Below are 17,559 nucleotides of genomic sequence, written 5' to 3' on the forward strand. Positions count from 1 at the left end.
AGCTGTGACCACTCTCCTAATACTCTAATCTGTTTTTCACCACATATCCTTCGCGATGTAACTGCATAATCTTGCCCCCAATTGGTTCATGTGACCCCACTCCCACAAACAAACCTATTCTAACGGCACCTTCCACTCCAGCAGCCAATTCTAGACGTAAATATTGGCACCTCAAGAACGCTGACTGGAATAACTTACTAAAATTCTTTTCTGACTTACTTTGAATAAATTACTTTCCCATGTCTCTTTTCTTCCCCTTTCATTATCCTCTCTACATTTCAATGAATGCCCAGTTTTGATGGGCACTTTTGTCCGTAACTGAAGCCGCCAACGTAATATATATATATATATATATATATATATATATATATATATATATATATATATATATATATATATATATATATATATTTTTTTTTTTTTTTTTTTATACTTTGTCGCTGTCTCCCGCGTTTGCGAGGTAGCGCAAGGAAACAGACGAAAGAAATGGCCCAACCCCCCCCATACACATGTACATACACACGTCCACACACGGAAATATACATACCTACACAGCTTTCCATGGTTTACCCCGGACGCTTCACATGCCTTGATTCAATCCACTGACAGCACGTCAACCCCTGTATACCACATCGCTCCAATTCACTCTATTCCTTGCCCTCCTTTCACCCTCCTGCATGTTCAGGCCCCGATCACACAAAATCCTTTTCACTCCATCTTTCCACCTCCAATTTGGTCTCCCTCTTCTCCTCGTTCCCTCCACCTCCGACACATATATCCTCTTGGTCAATCTTTCCTCACTCATTCTCTCCATGTGCCCAAACCATTTCAAAACACCCTCTTCTGCTCTCCCAACCACGCTCTTTTTATTTCCACACATCTCTCTTACCCTTACGTTACTTACTCGATCAAACCACCTCACACCACACATTGTCCTCAAACATCTCATTTCCAGCACATCCATCCTCCTGCGCACAACTCTATCCATAGCCCACGCCTCGCAACCATACAACATTGTATTTTCCGTCCTCTGTCACTTATAACGACAGGACAATACTTCAGACAGTCCTTTGTCACTGGAGAGGACAGGACAATACTTCAGACCGTCCTCTGTCACTGGAGAGGACAGGACAATACTTCAGGCAGTCCTATGTCACTGGAGAGGACAGGACAATACTTCAGGCAGTCCTATGTCACTGGAGAGGACAGGACAATACTTCAGACCGTCCTCTGTCACTGGAAAGGACAGGACAATACTTCAGACCGTCCTATGCCACTGGAAAGGACAGGACAATACTTCAGACCGTCCTCTGTCACTGGAAAGGACAGGACAATACTTCAGGCAGTCCTATGTCACTGGAGAGGACAGGACAACACTTCAGAGCGTCCTCTGTCACTAGAGAGGACAGGACAATACTTCAGACCGTCCTCTGTCACTGGAGAGGACAGGACAATACTTCAGACCGTCCTCTGTCACTGGAGAGGACAGGACAACAATTCAGAGCGTCCTCTGTCACTAGAGAGGACAGGACAATACTTCAGACCGTCCTCTGTCACTGGAAAGGACAGGACAATACTTCAGACCGTCCTATGCCACTGGAAAGGACAGGACAATACTTCAGACCGTCCTCTGTCACTGGAAAGGACAGGACAATACTTCAGACCGTCCTATGCCACTGGAAAGGACAGGACAATACTTCAGGCAGTTCTATGTCACTGGAGAGGACAGGACAATACTTCAGGCAGTTCTATGTCACTGGAGAGGACAGGACAATACTTCAGGCAGTTCTATGTCACTGGAGAGGACAGGATAATACTTCAGACCGTCCTCTGTCACTGGAGAGGACAGGACAACACTTCAGGGCGTCCTCTGTCACTGGAGAGGACAGGACAACACTTCAGGGCGTCCTCTGTCACTGGAGAGGACAGGACAACAGGGCGTCCTCTGTCACTGGAGTGGACGGGACAATATTTCAGATCTATCGAGGACAACGGAAAAGTCTGCACATGTAATATTACAAAATACTGAGAGAGAGAGAGAGAGAGAGAGAGAGAGAGAGAGAGAGAGAGAGAGAGAGAGAGAGAGAGAGAGAGAGAGAGAGAGAGTGCGTTGTTTTCAAACTTCGGATGCCAATTCGGTTCCGTGTGCCGTGATATACGGGCAATTTGTACTTTACCGTCCCTCCCCACACGTACGTACGTACGTACACTCCAATGGCCCCTATTACCTTTACCTGCTAGAGCAGGGTTATGAAGGCTTATAATCGTCCATAACCTTGCACGTCCAACACTGTACACTCAGAGAAGACCAACATTAGGAAATATATATGCCAACATTAAAACAAATTGCATATATATATATATATATATATATATATATCCCTGGGGATAGGGGAGAAAGAATACTTCCCACGTATTCCCTGCGTGTCGTAGAAGGCGACTAAAAGGGGAGGGAGCGGGGGGCTGGAAATCCTCCCCTCTCGTTTTTTTTTTTAATTTTCCAAAAGAAGGAACAGAGAATTGGGCCAGGTGAGGGTATTCCCTCAAGGCCCAGTCCTCTGTTCTTAACGCTACCTCGCTAATGCGGGAAATGGCGAATAGTTTGAAAGAAAGAAAAAAAAAAAAATTATATATATATATATATATATATATATATATATATATATATATATATATATATATATATATACACACACGTGTGTGTGTGTGTGTGTGTGTGTGTGTGTGTGTGTGTTCGTGTGTAATGTAAAAATGCCACAGCCAAAAAATATCTATGACACTGGAGCGTTGCAAACGACAGGAATAATAAAAGAATATATATATAGAAACCAAAAATCTGTACAACTGATGGTATTCTAGCATTTCTAGTTGTGTGTACAGGAACAGTGGCTCGCACATCCTGCCTCTGTACAAACTGAAAATGGACTGGTTTTATCTCTCTCTCTCTCTCTCTCTCTCTCTCATATATATATATATATATATATATATATATATATATATATATATATATATATATATATATATATATATATCCAAGTACCCCCTGTCTCACAGGGGGTCCTTGGAGGTTAGTCAATTATTGTATGCTGATGACGCGGTACTAGTGGCACATTCGAGTGAGAAACTGCAAAAGCTGGAGCCTTAAATTCATGAGAGTGTGTGGAAGGAGAAAAATAAGTATATATGAGACTCAAAATAAAAGGTTATCAGGTTTAGAATCGGAGAGAAACAAATCTGTTGGAACGCGAGTTTTAGCGGAGAGAACACGGAGGATGTGGGGGTGTCTGAGATAACAGGAGGTGGACAAGGCTGGGAATGGAAACATGCAGACTGAAGTGAGCCACAGGGAGGGGTAAGGGTGCTAAGTTCCCGAGTCCAGCGAGAAGTGTGTGGGAAGATAGGGTCACCATCCGTGAGGGGGGGAAAGATGGGTATGTTTAATAGTACGGTAGTCCCAACGGCTTTGCTGAGAAGAGAGGCGCGTGGGGGGGCGGGGGCGGTCTTTGTAATATGTACGTTTCAAGGTGAATGTGTTGAGACTAAAATGTCCGAGGGCCCTATATCGTGTGAAGAGGGCGGATTGAATAAGAAAAAAAGTGACAGGGCATGAGAGACAGGCGAGGTAATACAAGGAATACGTACAAGAGAGCTCAAGAAAACATGCAGATAAGGCAGGGAGATATGGTCAGGATGAGTAAGGAGAGAATGACAAAGAGGGTATGTGTACAATGTCGATGTGGAAGGAAATAGGAAACGGGGAGAAAAACAGAGGAGGAAGTAGATGGGTGGAATGAGAATGAGATGTTTAGAAATACGGGGGCCTGGACATGTAGGAGGGTGTGAGGTGACCTTAAGGTAAGACCAAATTGGAGTAACGTGGTATACAGGGGGCGACGTGCCATCACTTGGCTAAACCAGGGTATATGAAGCGGTCCAAAAAGGACTGTGGGGCTTTGATATGGACAGAGGACTTTAGTTTCGGCGACTTATGCAATACAGCTAGAAAGTGGTGAGCCACAGAAGCCATTTCTTCGTCTGTTCCAGGCGCCACCTAGCTTTCGCTGGAAAGGGCGGAGTATGAAATAAAGAGACAGTGCAGGGTAATGGAACACATTCCGCTCCAGAACACACTAGTCAAACGTTGAATATTCAAACACATTTCACAAATTATAAAGAAAACCGGCTGTACCGAACACTACGCTGTATATATAGATAGACGACGCTCAGGTGTGCCAAACAATACTAATATATCGTAGCCATCTATCTATCAATCTATTTCATACTCATACACAAGCGTGTGTGTATATATATATATATATATATATATATATATATATATATATATATATATATATATATATATATATATATGAGAGAGAGAGAGAGAGAGAGAGAGAGAGAGAGAGAGAGAGAGAGAGAGAGAGAGAGAGAGAGAGAGAGAGAGTGTATGGAGGGAGGGTGGCAGAATTCAGACAACCCAAAAAAGATTTGCAAATGAAACAGACGGTATTCAGGTACTGTGTTATATTTCCATATATAACAAAGCACCAGGCACAGAGGTGCGTGAGCACTAGATAACGGGCTGGGACGGATATACAGGAGGGTATGAACACTAGACACTGAGTGGGACGGGTATACAGGACGGTATGAACACTAGACACTGAGTGGGACGGATATACAGGAGGGTATGAACACTAGACACTGAGTGGGACGGGTATACAGGACGGTATGAACACTAGACACTGAGTGGGACGGATATACAGGACAGTATGAACATTAGACACTGAGTGGGACGGGTATACAGGACAGTATGAACACTAGACACTGAGTGGGACGGATACACAGGACGGTATAAACACCAAACACCAAGTGGGAGGGATATACAGGACAGTATGAACACAAGACACTGAGTGGGACGGATATAGAAGACGGTATAAACACCAGACATTGAGTAGGACGGGTAAACAGAGCTTCGTATACAGTAAGTTAAGTTAGAAACATGGGTACAACACTCCACATAGACGAACAGAGGAAAATACAAGAATCCTGGTGTCGACGAGAGATCGCAAGAGGCTTGACGCTTTAGTCTCTTTCATGTATCTCTTTTACACACACACACACACACACACACACACACACACACACACACACACACACACACACCTGTCTAAGGTACTGACCCAATTAAACATCTCTTAAGTGACTGTTGACACAGGCAGTTATTTCCGCCACATTTAGCGTGACAGGTCAGTTTCTAACCACCGCTCCAGTCCATAATTACGACATCGGATTGGTGTGGTCAGGTGACAAGTGATCACACGGATACGTGCAAGTGGCCTTTGACCTGGTGGCTAAGGGACTTGTATTATGGGAAGACACAGGTCAGAGCCAGTTGTGTGTGTGTGTGTGTGTGTGTGTGTGTGACCTATGGTAAGGTGCAGCAACCTGGCCGTCACACAAAGTGACGCGCTCCAAGAAGTTAGGGTGACATGACCTGACATGCGAGTGACGTGGAACGAGAGGTGAGAGTACGTGACCTAAAAGTGAGAGGCTCTGGGGGAGAGGGCGCGTGTGTATGAAAAGCACTGGTGCACCGACGGACTGATCCAGTTCAGTGTGGGGCGGTTCTAACTGGGTGTGTTCAACTGGTGATGTGAGGGACATGTTAGGTGATGTGAGGAACACGCCATCACCACCACCACCACCACACTCCTCTCTGCCGTCCACCACCACACTTCTCTCTGGCGTCCACCATCACACTCCTCTCTGCCGTCCACCACCGCACTTCTCTCTGGCGTCCACCACCACACTTCTCTCTGGCGTCCACCACCACACTTCTCTCTGGCGTCCACCATCACACTCCTCTCTGCCGTCCACCACCACACTTCTCTCTGGCGTCCACCACCACACTTCTCTCTGGCGTCCACCACCACACTCCTCTCTGACGTCCACCACCACACTCCTCTCTGACGTCCACCACCACACTTCTCTCTGGCGTCCACCACCACAATCCTCTCTGCCGTCCACCACCACACTTCTCTCTGACGTCCACCATCACCAGTGCTGTGTGTGGCTACCGCTACCAAAGTGACACACACATACACACACACACACACACTTTTACCTACCACAGGGACTTCCTTAGAAGTACTTACCTCAACCACAGGTACTTCCCTACAAGTCCTTAACCCTTGTTAAGGGTTAATATTACCCTGAAAGCGATACTATGACCTAAGGGCTCCCCCCATACTGCGCAGAAAGGTCATGCATCCTGCAACACCAACAGACAAATCCGGATTGTTGCCTGCACACACACACACACACACACACACACACACACGGGAGAGCTGACCCCCTGTAGGGAACAACAGCAAAAGAGAGAAGGCAAATCCGGTAAGTGTGTGTCCAACGTAATCCGTGGCAGCCAGCGTATAAACCGGCACCAGAGGGCCGCCGGCTCACGACACCTGCCCTCATAAATGACCAATCTATTCATCAGCCTGTCTGTCTGTCTGTCTGTCTGTCTGTGCGTACGTCATCGAAGGCATCAGCCGCAACCGGGGGCGTCGTCGTGGCCATCATTAGTAGGACACCACTCCCGTCCTTGGCCCCGGGGTTGTATAGGGCGTGCAGTGGGCGCTTGCCGGCGGTGGCAGGCAAGCCGGCCCGGGCCCCTCCCTGGGGTACTGCCATGCCGTACGACAAGCCGATTGTGTCTAATACCATGTACAGAGCAGAGGTGTGTGTGTGTGTGTGTGTGTGTGTGTGTGTGTGTGGTGCCCTCCCCTGCTGCAGCCGGCCCCAGCAGCCTCCCCAACGTAACCTGGTCAACACAGGTTGGATCAAGCCCGTAACCCAACCTGATCCATGTAGTACTTCGGTAGGCACAGGCGAGTGCCTCAGTGGTGCCCCTACCACCGCCGGGCACTCCACACTGGCCCACCAGCCACCCCCCCACAGTAATGAGGAGGATAACAAACGAGCGGAACAGCTGTGGTGGTGTAGCGGTTAGCGTTCCCGGGCCGCCCAGGGTCGAGTGCATATGGGTTCGAATCCTGGTTGCGGCAGTCAGTCCACACTCAACCCAGCTGTTCATCCACCTCTTGGGGGGTTGGTCGATAAAATGGGTACTAGGCTTATAATAGGGTATATCTATCTATATATCTATCTAAAGAACGGCGGGTTGAAGGGGTATCGAATGGTGAGGTCCACAGAGCTGGTTTCGATGACTGGCACTCGCGAATTTGACGAGACAGTGCCACGTGTCGGGGAGGGAGGAGGAGGAGGAGGGGGCGTTTGGATGGAGGCCTCGCAACCCCCTAGCACTCCGACTGGGGCAAATGCCACACCCGGTGACACCAGCCACAGTCAGCACGACACCCTGCTGGTGGTGACGACGACTGGTGACGCTATATAACGACAGCGCACAGTGGAGGCCACCGGTCGGGTGTGACCCGGGCGTGAGGGCCACCTCCACTTAGGCTGTGGGTTAGGTCAGGCTCGAGGGAGGACGGGAGGAAGGCCTGGGAGGGAGGAGGAGAGCGGAGGGGAGGAAGGTGGCACAAGGTAAGGTAAAATGAGGTACGGGGGGTTACGGCTGAATGGGTGAGGGTGGAAGGGAGTACACGACGGTTAAGGGTAAAGCAGCTTAGGGTAAAGCACAAGAAAAGGTAAGATAGGGTTTGAGGAAGGTAAGGTACACTAGGGGTAGATGAAGGTAAGGTGCAAGGGAGTACAAGACGGTTAAGGGTAAAGCAGCTCAGGGTAAAACACAAGAAAAGGTAAGATAGGGTTTGAGGAAGGTAAGGTACACTAGGGGTAGATGAAGGTAAGGTCCACTATGGGCAGATGAAGGTAGGGTACAGTAGGGGTAGATGAAGGTAAGGTACACTAAGGGTAGATGAAGGTAAGGTACAATAGGGGTAGATGAAAGTAAGGTACATTAGGGGTAGATGAAGGTAAGATACAATAGGGGTCGAGGAAGTAAGGCAAAAACGTGGGAATAATACGAAATGGTTCGAGAAGACATAGACTACGATAATGGAGGGTAAGGGAAGAGAGGGGGACAGCACAACAGGATCAGGTGAGGTAGGTCAAGGTGGATCGTCCAAAGTGGGTTATGTCACTCTACAGGAAGCTCAATTACGGAGGCTGCGGACAGCGAGGGCTGGAGGACGGCAGGAGTCAGGAAGGCTGGAGACAGAAGATGCTGGAGATGGCTGAGTTAAGGGGCCGGAGACAGCAGGTGCTGGAGATGGCTGAGTTAAAGGGGCCGGAGACAGCAGGTGCTGGAGATGGCTGAGTTAAAGGGACCGGAGACAGCAGGTGCTGGAGATGGCTGAGTTAATGGGGCCGGAGACAGCAGGTGCTCGATATGGCCGAATTAAGGAGGCTGGAGATGGCTGAGTTACGAGGACTGGAAATGGCCGAGTTAAAGAGGCTAGAGTCGGCAAGGGGCTGGAGCTCGCTGACTTATGGCTGATCAGACAAGCCATGGTACGTGCACTTCCTGGCTCCTGACCCACTTGGGAAAGAATGTGCGAATGACTCTTTCCTTACCCACACTCGATCAACCAATTAAAAAAAAAAATGTCATATTTCCATCAACATCAGACGCTCATGTTGTTGCTCTCGGCGCATTACACATATTTTTTTCTCTTCCCCGTGACCCACATTCCACTGTAAACCCCATGTCGCAATCATGGTACACCCTGACGTTATCACCCGAGAACTGACTGTACACCCCATGTTGCTACAATCACAGTAGACTAACTGTACACCCCAGGTTGCTACCATCATAGTAGACTAACTGTACACCCCAGGTTGCTACCATCATGGTAGACTAACTGTACACCCCAGGTAGCTACCATCACGGTAGACTAACTGTACACCCCAGGTTGCTACCATCACAGTAGACTAACTGTACACCCCAGGTTGATACCATCACGGTAGACTAACTGTACACCCCAGGTTGCTACCATCATGGTAGACTAACTGTACACCCCAGGTAGCTACCATCACGGTAGACTAACTGTACACCCCAGGTTGCTACCATCACAGTAGACTAACTGTACACCCCAGGTTGATACCATCACGGTAGACTAACTGTACACCCCAGGTTGCTACCATCACAGTAGACTAACTGTACACCCCAGGTTGCTACCATCATGGTAGACTAACTGTACACCCCAGGTTGCTACCATCATGGTAGACTAACTGTACACCCCAGGTTGCTACCATCATAGTAGACTAACTGTACACCCCAGGTTGATACCATCACGGTAGACTAACTGTACACCCCAGGTTGCTACCATCACAGTAGACTAACTGTACACCCCAGGTTGCTACCATCATGGTAGACTAACTGTACACCCCAGGTTGCTACCATCATGGTAGACTAACTGTACACCCCAGGTTGCTACCATCATAGTAGACTAACTGTACACCCCAGGTTGCTACCATCACAGTAGACTAACTGTACACCCCAGGTTGCTACCATCATGGTAGACTAACTGTACACCCCAGGTTGCTACCATCATGGTAGACTAACTGTACACCCCAGGTTGCTACAATCACAGTAGACTAACTGTACACCCCAGGTTGCTACCATCATAGTAGACTAACTGTACACCCCAGGTTGCTACCATCATGGTAGACTAACTGTACACCCCAGGTTGATACCATCATGGTGAGAGGAGACCAGTGCTGCGGGTAACACCAGTAAAAACTCTGGAGTGAACTGTCAAAAACTTTTACGACAAAACATAATTCATTACAGTAGAGCATTTTCTGGCTCTAACAATAATGTATCCTGCTACCTGCGAAGCAAATATATTCTACATAGTTAAACAGTTACTATGGCTGAAGTGTGTGTGTGTGTGTGTGTGTGTGTGTGTGTGTGTGTGTGTGTGTGTGTGTGTGTGTGTGTGTGTGTGCTGATAACCACGAGGGAAATGAAACACAGTAAGTTCCCAAGTGCACTTTCGTGTAATGATCACATCGTCAGGGGGACTGGAAGAATGAGATAGAAGACGCAGAACAGTCGGTTGATATACAAGGAGGAGAGGGGGAGCGGGCAGATACAAGAATGAGACACAAGACGTAGAACAGTCAACTGATACACAAGAAAGTGACGTAGCTATAACGTCGTTGGTACACAAGTGTTTTCGGAACCACTTGTGTCCCAACGGCGTCTTAGCTCCGCCTCTCCTCTCCTTTATATCAACCGACTGTTCTACGTCTTCTATCTCATTCTTGGATCTCCCCTGGCGATGTGGCTATTACACAAAAGTGCACCTGGGACTTATCGTGTTTCATTTCCTCGTGGTTATCAGTAAACAATAGATCACGCGCACCACAGTGACCTACTACAATAATAGTATAATAAAGTATAATATATAAATAAACAAATAAATAAATATATATATATATATATATATATATATATATATATATATATATATATATTTTTTTTTTTTGTCGCTGTCTCCCGCGTTTGCGAGGTAGCGCAAGGAAACAGACGAAAGAAATGGCCCAACCCACCCCCCATACACATGTATATACATACGTCCACACAGGCAAATATACATACCTACACAGCTTTCCATGGTTTACCCCAGACGCTTCACATGCCCTGATTCAATCCACTGACAGCACGTCAACCCCGGTATACCACATCGATCCAATTCACTCTATTCCTTGCACTCCTTTCACCCTCCTGCATGTTCAGGCCCCGATCACACAAAATCTTTTTCACTCCATCTTTCCACCTCCAATTTGGTCTCCCACTTCTCCTCGTTCCCTCCACCTCCGACACATATATCCTCTTGGTCAATCTTTCCTCATTCATTCTCTCCATGTGCCCAAACCATTTTAAAACACCCTCTTCTGCTCTCTCAACCACGCTCTTTTTATTTCCACACATCTCTCTTACCCTTACGTTACTTACTCGATCAAACCACCTCACACCACACATTGTCCTCAAACATCTCATTTCCAGCACATCCACCCTCCTGCGCACAACTCTATCCATAGCCCACGCCTGGCAACCATACATTGTTGGAACCACTATTCCTTCAAACATACCCATTTTTGCTTTCCGAGATAATGTTCTCGACTTCCACACATTCTTCAAGGCTCCCAGGATTTTCGCCCCCTCCCCCACCCTATGATCCACTTCCGCTTCCATGGTTCCATCCGCTGCCAGATCCACTCCCAGATATCTAAAACACTTTACTTCCTCCAGTTTTTCTCCATTCAAACTTACCTCCCAATTGACTTGACCCTCAACCCTACTGTACCTAATTACCTTGCTCTTATTCACATTTACTCTTAACTTTCTTCTTTCACACACTTTACCAAACTCAGTCACCAGCTTCTGCAGTTTCTCACATGAATCAGCCACCAGCGCTGTATCATCAGCGAACAACAACTGACTCACTTCTCAAGCTCTCTCATCATATATATATATATATATATATATATATATATATATATATATATATATATATATATATATATATATATATATATATATATATTGAAGTCAATGGCTCCTGCACGGAGAAGGATACTCGTTGAGGTCAACCCTTATATGAAACATATAAACTGCTACAGATTAAGAGAGAGAGGAGAGATGAGGAAAAAAAAGAAAAGTAATGTCCTACAGGATATTTGAACTTGGAACACCACACGACTCTATCCTACATCGCGTTTTTATCATTATTCGGTACGGTATCTTACGCGACATATTTCTTGTCAAGCAATTACAGCCACGGACGATGTATGCCCGACCATGTACGTACAGAGAACGTAACCCCCGTCCCCTGCCTGCTTCCTCACCACACCTGCTCCTGCTCCTCCTCCTCCTCACCCTCACCCTCATCGATCCTCATGACCGCCACGAACAGTAGTGCCTGCCTGCAACACTAAAACCTTCCAAATACAGGTTAACGGGATATGTCCGTGGCACACGCACGACGAGGCGGGCGGGCACGCACGCACGACGCACGAACCCACCTCACGGCCTTTACGATCCGCCAACGAGCTAGCCCTCCTCGGGAGCGACCCAAACACAAAGGGTAACCAAAATGTTAACTGCGGTGGCCGCTCGGTTCATCAGGCGAGGGCACGCCAGCACCCGGTATGACTCCCGTGCATGACGCCCCAGCACGCCAGCACCCGGTATGACTCCCCCCCACGCTCAGGACCTGAGAGGCTAATACTCCCAACAGGTGACCCACTTCCAGACACGGAATAAACAAGACACGCCCGCGCCCGTCCCGCCCCGTCCCGTCCCCCCTTCCCTTCTCCCACATCAACCCGTCGGGGACAACAACAGTGTCTTGCGACGCAGTGGAGAAGGTTCTTAAAGTTGACATGAACTCTGTCTGCTTGGGAGATGTTTACGTCCAATGGGGCAAAGTTTCCTTTTTCTTTTTTTCTTTCTTTCTTTCTACGGAGTAATTTGGAGAGTTATCGAAACACAACATGAAGGGGATACTCCTGTTCCATGATTACAATGCAATAGGCACATATGTCAAAACTCTCTCTCTCTCTCTCTCTCTCTCTCTCTCTCTCTCTCTCTCTCTCTCTCTCTCTCTCTCTCTCTCTCAGAGAGCAGTGGCTAATGTCCTTCCTCCCCCTAGAGTCCTCCTCTGTATTCATACCTTCCTACAATATTTCCACATCATATACGCTGCCCATACCACATGAAGTTCCTTTATTGATGCCTCGATATGTCGAAGGGAGAGAGGCTGAGGGTGGGGAGCAGCCTTCCGCTTCATCGTCCTGCCTTCTTCTATAGTGGCGGGTGACGAGGAGCCTTCTTATGCTTTACTGTCTCCATCTATACTCGTGGGAGAGAGAGAGAGAGAGAGAGAGAGAGAGAGAGAGAGAGAGAGAGAGAGAGAGAGAGAGAGAGAGAGAGAGAGAGAATTCTGCTTTGCTATCTCTATTTACAGTGGTGGGTAAGGAGGAGCCTTCTGCTTTACCGTCTCCACCTACAGTAGTGGGTGGGGAGGAGCCTTCTGCTTTACCGTCTCCACCTACAGTAGTGGGTGGGGAGGAGCCTTCTGCTTTACTGTCTCTATCTATAGTAGTGGGTGGGGAGGAGTCTTCTGTTTTACTGTCTCCATCTATAGTAGTGGGTGGGGAGGAGCCTTCTGCTTTACTGTCTCCATCTATAGTGGAGGGTAAGGAGGAGCCTTCTGCTTTACTGTCTCCATCTATAGTGGTGGGTAAGGAGGAGCCTTCTGCTTTACTGTCTCCATCTATAGTGGAGGGTAAGGAGGAGCCTTCTGCTTTACTGTCTCCATCTATAGTAGTGGGTGGGGAGGAGCCTTCTGCTTTACTGTCTCCATCTATAGTGGTGGGTGGGGAAGAGAAGCTACTGTGGTGGGTAGAGAAGAGCCTCCTGCTTTCTCCGTCTATACAGAACAGGAGGAGCAAGATATCACCACTATCCTTCACCACATAACCTCGACAGAAAAAAAAAGAGCACGTCTTCTGTTATCTGGCCTTCCCTACGTACAGTATGCACTCCCACGCACACACACGTACCAACCACTCCGTCACGTGCCGTCACGAGGCAATAATCGCAACGCTCCCGTACGTAAAGGACGATGATTCCGGCCATCATGAACCAGCAGCAGCAGTGTGTGTGTGTGTGTGTGTGTGTGTGTGGGGGGGGGGGGGGGGGGGGCGCTTGAGACCATACACATGAGACACCCATAAAAAACATATGACTCGACACACCCCGCCACTAATATATGAGATGAAGTGTGTATGGCTGCTTACGAACCTCAACACCTGAACACACACACACACACACACACACACACACACAGGGTAAATGCAGAGTACATGAAGATGGGACATCGTGAGGTTAAGGCCTCAGTGTGGATATCATCTAGCAGGGAACAGGCTACAGGAGCCCGCTTGTGAGAGAGACTTGGTTAGTCGACACTGTGGCAAACCTGTTGACCACAGCTCCACATCAGGATAGCTGCTATGTTACCACACCTCCACATCAGGATAGCTGCTATGTTACCACACCTCCACATCAGGATAGCAGCTATGTTACCACACCTTCACAACAGGATAGCTGCTATGTTACCACACCTCCACATCAGGATAGCTGCTATGTTACCACACCTCCACATCAGGATAGCTGCTATGTTACCACACCTCCACATCAGGATAGCTGCTATGTTACCACACCTCCACATCAGGATAGCAGCTATGTTACCACACCTCCACATCAGGATAGCTGCTATGTTACCACACCTCCACATCAGGATAGTTGCTATGTTACCACACCTCCACATCAGGATACCTGCTATGTTACCACACCTCCACATCAGGATAGCTGCTACGTTACCACACCTCCACATCAGGATAGCAGCTATGGAGTCGACCTGCCCTGGATCAGGAAATGCTCGGCCCAACTAACAACTCACCACACGGGTCACACGGAAGCGAGGACACACCCTTCCTCAGCCTGGTCATCGCACATATGACAAGCGCCACCCACACATGTCAAACCGAGAAGGTCCGGAGGAAGAAAGACGGTGCCCAAGTTGAGGGGAGGTGAGAGAGCTCTTTTAAAAAAGAGAGAGAGAGAGAGAGAGGCTACAGATCATTGATTTGCCTACCAGGGATGAGAGAAGAGTAAGGGATGACCTGATCACAGCCCTCAAGCTTTTGACAATCAGGTAGGACCATGCGTCCGGTGCCTCGCGAGATGCAGCTGGCACAGCTTCTTCAGCAAGGAGGTACAAAGACGGCAAGACGCGTGTCATCAGAGGAGGTAGGGAAGTAGTGGGGGGGGGGGTGATGGATGAACGGCTGGGGCACCTCGTGTGACGACAAGGTGATGCTGGCCAGCAGACAGACGGTTACGAATCTGACAGATGGTAGGGTGAAAGATCAAGATATGAGTGTGACACTCCCTCCTCCCCTACTGTATGATGAGGTAACTACACACACACACACACACACACACACACACACACACACACACAGACACACACACACACACAGACACGACTGGTCGGTGGGTCCGTCTGTACAGTACTGCGTGTTCTCACAGCCGTCCACAGCCGGAGGCTCACTACCCGTTAACATTCGGTCATAATTTTCTGACACTTCCATGAATGTTAATTATTAGGTGGCATGATATGCTGGGCTATACGTAGATCATCATTATTATCATTATTATTATTATTATTATTATTATTATTATTATTATTATCATTATTATCATCATCATTATCATTATTATCATTATAATTATTAGTTGTACTTTTGCACCCTGTAAGTGGTACCTCATTAACAATATGTGGTGGAGAACACATTGCTAATGGGATATGTTCTTATATATATTTTTCTTATGCCTTTTCCAATAAACATTTTTCCGCGTGATAGATGTATCTATTTGAATGTAACAGCCTTTTTTTTCGATGCGGTTCAAGGAGCAGAGACTTTTAAATTGGATTATATGATCTGATGTTGTGGGCTACTGCTTGACGTTGACTGAACAACCTGATGTTCATGATGTACCCCTTTAACGCAGTTGTGCCACCCACTCCCTCCCTGTCTGTACAGCAGCACCCCCAGGGTCGCCTGCTGGGGGGAGGATATCACCCGTCACTTCTCTGGTCTCCCGCCACCTTTGTATCGCCGTAAGAGAGATTTTTATACTGTAAACTCAGAATTAGTCACCCCTGGCTGCCAGCTTGGAAGATCACACCACGATTTCGTTAATCGAGATCGAACGGTCACCATAGGGTTTTTATACCGTGTGTGTGTGTGTGTGTGTGTGTGTGTGTGTGTGTTGGTCGAGCGATGGGGTCGAGCTAACTTACGGCTGATGAAGGGGGGGGAGAGAGAGCTTGTGCTCTATGGCCTTCCCAACCGAGCTCTGTCTTCTGTCCACCCAGACAATGGAGAACCTCCCTCCCTCTTTGCCTCCCCTATCGCCACTATCGCCTGTATAAATTGCGTGAGGCGGGAGGTCATACATGCTGATGCATGTCGTCAGCTCGGCTTGCTCCACAGAGGGGACCCTCTGTCCTGTGATCGATGCAACAGCGCGCCGTGCTAACGACACCGCCTCCCACACAGGCTGCTGACCAACATCATGGGACAAATGACACATAACAGGGAAGTAGTTATCATAACCACTCAGATGAATGACTTTACTGTCATCCCTTGACCACGTATGGAACGACCCTTGAACACGACGCTACGACCCTTGAACACGACGACGCTACGACCCTTGAACATGACGCTACGACCCTTGAACACGACGCTTCGACCCTTGAACACGACGCTACGACCTTTCCTTTGGGTATGACGGCCTGGCCTTTGAACGCGACCTTCCAAGACCAGATCCTAAGCCCAGGTCAGCATCATATCCAAATCTCCTACCGCCGTGCCCATGGCCGTCAATGCCTTGTTCAAAAATAAACGTTTACACACACAAAAGAAAAATGTTCCAGTTTTCCCCCTCCCCAACATACGACGAAAACCAGGCGTGCAGCAGCCGCATGGAGGAGGGTGGTGTTGAGTGAGGCTTGCAGGACGGAGGACACCACACATCAAGGTGTATCTGTCTCCCTCTACAGCAGGAGCCCACCATACAGACAGGGGTGGGGGTCGGTCTTGTTTCCCGCGCTGCACCACAGGCTTTGCCCCACACCCCCATCCATCCTCCTTCCCTATCACAACCCCGGCCGCCGACGACGCCGTCGCCGTGCCCCTCCAGGAACTGTCTTGGATCATGGCCAACTCTGCACCATCGGCCACAGTAGCTTGAGGAGGAGGAGGTGGAGGTAGGAGGTGGTGGAGGGGCCGTGCGTACGTACGGACCCAAACGTGTGGCTCCTACCGCCGTACACGACGGCAACGCCACCGCTGGTGCGTGCGGAGGAACCTCTAGTGACCACACAACAAACACACGACATATTGATCCATCGCACACACCAGTGTCACGACGTCGTACACATGAATACGTCAATTGTTGCCACCATTACATAGCCCCCACACACATACGGAAGTGTTCGAATACAAGACATATTCAAATATGAGATTTTGACAGCAAGATTAATGACGGTATCAGACCTTGAATACTGAAGTTACTACCGAGGAGCGTAAGGTATGTGAATGCTAATCATTAGTGCTGGAATGGCAAGAGGATGTGTTACGTCGCCAGCACACTGTGCAAGCAACGTCTTTTCCCCGACCACCACCACCACCTCAGAGAGAGTCAGTCAGTGTCACACCGCGTCACGTATCTCATCTAAACTCACCTTCCCTCCTGAAAAAAAAGAAAAATCTAAACCAGTTTACCTGACAATTTTTTTTTCCCCTTCGACCTAAGGTCTCAGCGGGTTATTCTTCAGAGAACTGTTTTCAACATGGAATCAATTCAACGTAGACTCCCTCCCTCTGTCAGAGAAATATTACATAAAACTTATACACATTCAGCGTCTTCGGGTGGAAACCCAGACTTGGGTCTGTCCTTCAAGTCGTAGTAACTACGGGTGTTCAAAACTT

The sequence above is a fragment of the Panulirus ornatus genome, chromosome 2 (genome assembly GCF_036320965.1).
Source record: "Panulirus ornatus isolate Po-2019 chromosome 2, ASM3632096v1, whole genome shotgun sequence".
In the NCBI taxonomy this organism is placed as follows: domain Eukaryota; kingdom Metazoa; phylum Arthropoda; class Malacostraca; order Decapoda; family Palinuridae; genus Panulirus; species Panulirus ornatus.